The 2994-nt window shown below is 36.1% G+C and overlaps 1 pseudogene; it reads left to right on the forward strand.

Moving 5' to 3' along the window:
- The first annotated feature begins 546 nt into the window (after positions 1-546).
- On the forward strand, positions 547-1572 carry LOC111727478 (annotated as a pseudogene).
- Positions 1573-2994: the final 1422 nt, after the last annotated feature.

A 2994-nucleotide genomic window follows, 5' to 3' on the forward strand; every position in this document is an offset into this window, starting at 1 on the left:
ATGTGGAAATAAGAGGAAATGCAAAAAATGAGGTAAAACTTAATAAACAAAAATGGGGGGAAAATGACATACAATTTAAGGTAACACAGACTGAAAAACTACTGGAACAAAGTAACAACTTCCAGATGTACCTTACCATATTACAAAAGATATTTTACCTTAAGGCTACAATTACATCTCTTCACTTACTTCAGAGATATTTTATTTTCACTTCTGATTGATTTTTTAATCAACAATGGCTTCTAACATTTAATATTTCTGAGCCTTAACCTTTTGTCATATATTTGATAATATCTGTTACATGAGGGGCACTAATATTTGAAAAAATCACTTTGTAAAGAAGTCTTTTATCACGTGAGTAATTAGTTGATTTGGTAATTATATTGTTTGTATAAATTTCTTTCATTTGACTGTGACAACTCTTACACCATTCTAAAAACTAAAATTAAAATGATCTTGAGAACTCTTTACCTATAATTTTGGGCTATGCCTCGATAAAAATCAAAGATCCCCCTGAATCACAATAAAACTAAAATTGGGGCAGGGTTTGAAACATGGCGGACGACGTGGACCAGCAACAAACTACCAACACTGTAGAGGAGCCTCTGGATCTTATCAGGCTCAGCCTGAGTAAGCGAATTTATGTGAAAGTGAGAAATGACCAAGAGCTTTGGGGCAGATTACATGCTTATGATCAACATTTAAATATGATATTGGGAGATGTGGAAGAAACTGTGACCACTATAGAAACTGATGAAGAAATATATGAAGAGAAATCAACAAAACGGATTATTCCAATGCTTTTTGTCCGAGGAGATGGCGTTGTCCTGGTTGCCCCTCCATTGAGAGTTGGCTGATACAAAGAATTTATCAAGGAGACTTTGTCCAGTTGCCGCTTTAAATGTGCAAGACATTCAAGAGAGAAACCTGCATACATTTCTCTATTAACAAATGGCCAAGGATCTTCCACTCTTGAAATGAGTTAATTTGTATAAACTCACAACTCCTTAAGCTAAATGTCATTTTTATTTTTCTCCAACATTTCCAATAAATGTGATCACCAAGGTCAGAACTTCTTCCAAAAACCAAAAAAAACCCAAAAAACTAAAATTGGAACATGCTTCTCCAGACTATAGGTCAAGATAAAATGCAGAATATCATCTTTTGTACTGGGAGGGCAGCTAAGAAAAAAAATTATTTTACACTGGGAGTGCAACTGGGTAAATATTAAAAGAGGCTGATTTTTAGACAAAAGATCAAGAGACAACATATAACTTGGCTAAGTAAGGAACAAGTATAGGAGAATGAAAAGGTGGTGGCTGTCTGAGCCATTTATAGTCACAAACATAAAATGGGAGGAGAGCATTATTTAGCCTGCTACAGCAAATATATACAAGTAACAGGACAACTTAAAAGAAAAGCTTGAGCTAAGATCAGGAAAAACTTCCTGACTACAAGATCAGAATGTTGTTCAGTCTCCTGAGGAAGTGACAGAGCTTTATCCTCCAGAGATATTTAAAATTAGAAAGGATGAGGTACTAGAAGGTATCCTGTAAGAGAAAAATCCAACCCTCACTTGGTCAAGTTTGAAAGTTACTGAAGTAGGACAGAAAAATAATATATAGTACATAGAAAGACAATAATTAAAAGTGAAAAAATTGAGAACTTGAGAGCCAGAAAATTTAGGTTAAAATCTTGAGTCTGTCCTTTCTAATTTTATAATCTTGACTTACACTCCCTGAGTTAACTTAAAAAAGTATAAATGATGGCAATATAATGTGCCCTACACTAAATTTGAAATATCGTAAATGTTAAAAAATTACACTACCATAGGGTATCGTTACATACATAATGGTATTTTGCTAAAAAAGAAGCAAAATATTTATAATTTTGCTGATTTAGACTTTCAGTACGAATGGCACTATTTTGAAAACTCCTACCGTAATTATTAAAAGGGAAAGGAGCATGTCTTTAAATAAAGCTTTTAAACATCATCAGAATCAAGTTTTTACAGATAAGACCTAATGAAGTTAAGCTTTCTATTCCTGAAAATGTGCCATGGTCAAGTTCTAAGAAATAAGCAATTATACATAAGAAGCATTTCTGGTAACCTTGTCAGATAGCCCTGATACAAGAGTACCTCAATTACCTCTGGAGCAGCAGTCACCAACATTTTTGGACCAGGGACTGATTTCAGGGAAGATAATTTTTTTCCATAGCCAGAGGTGGGATGGGGGTTTTGATATGAGTTTGCAAGCACTTGATTTATTATGGTCCCCATGTAATCAAACCTCTCTACTACTGATAATCTGTATTTGCAGCAGCTCATCAGTGTCAGCATCACACCTCAGCTCCACCTCAGATTACCAGGCATTAGATACTTATCAGGACCACACAACCTAGATTCCTCGCATGCGCAGTCTACAGTAAGGTTCCCACTCCTGTAAGAATCTAATGCCACTGCTGATCTGACAGGAGGTGGAGCTCAGGTGGTGATATCAGCTAGCAAGGGAGAGTGGCTGTAAATACAGATGAAGTTTCACTTGATTCTGAAACTTGTTCAAAATCCTGCTGGGCAGCCTGGTCCATAAGAGACCACTGCAGCCAGGAGGTTGGGGCCTGCAGCTCTGGAAAACCACTAGGATATTATACTATTTCTGTGACCTATATCAGTCAGCAATCAATTCATAGCCATTTCTGGAAGAGGCAGCCACACATGTACACTCAAATATTTTCCAACTGTTTTCCCTGGAATTACAATGCTCCACAAAAAAAAAAAAAAAAAAAAAAAAAAAAATCACGTATATATGTATAATTCACCATTCACAGGTTCTGTGAATGTTTACCTCAAATTTCATTTTTTATACTGAAAACTCAGTTTAAGAAAACAAAACTAGGCTCAGCGCCTATAGCTCAACCGGCTAAGGCACCAGCCACGTACACCTAAGGTGGCAGGTTCGAATCCCCAGTCCAGACCCACCAAACAACAATGAC

Source organism: Otolemur garnettii, unplaced genomic scaffold (assembly GCF_000181295.1).
Source record: "Otolemur garnettii isolate 467f Iridium unplaced genomic scaffold, OtoGar3 scaffold00108, whole genome shotgun sequence".
Classification (NCBI taxonomy): domain Eukaryota; kingdom Metazoa; phylum Chordata; class Mammalia; order Primates; family Galagidae; genus Otolemur; species Otolemur garnettii.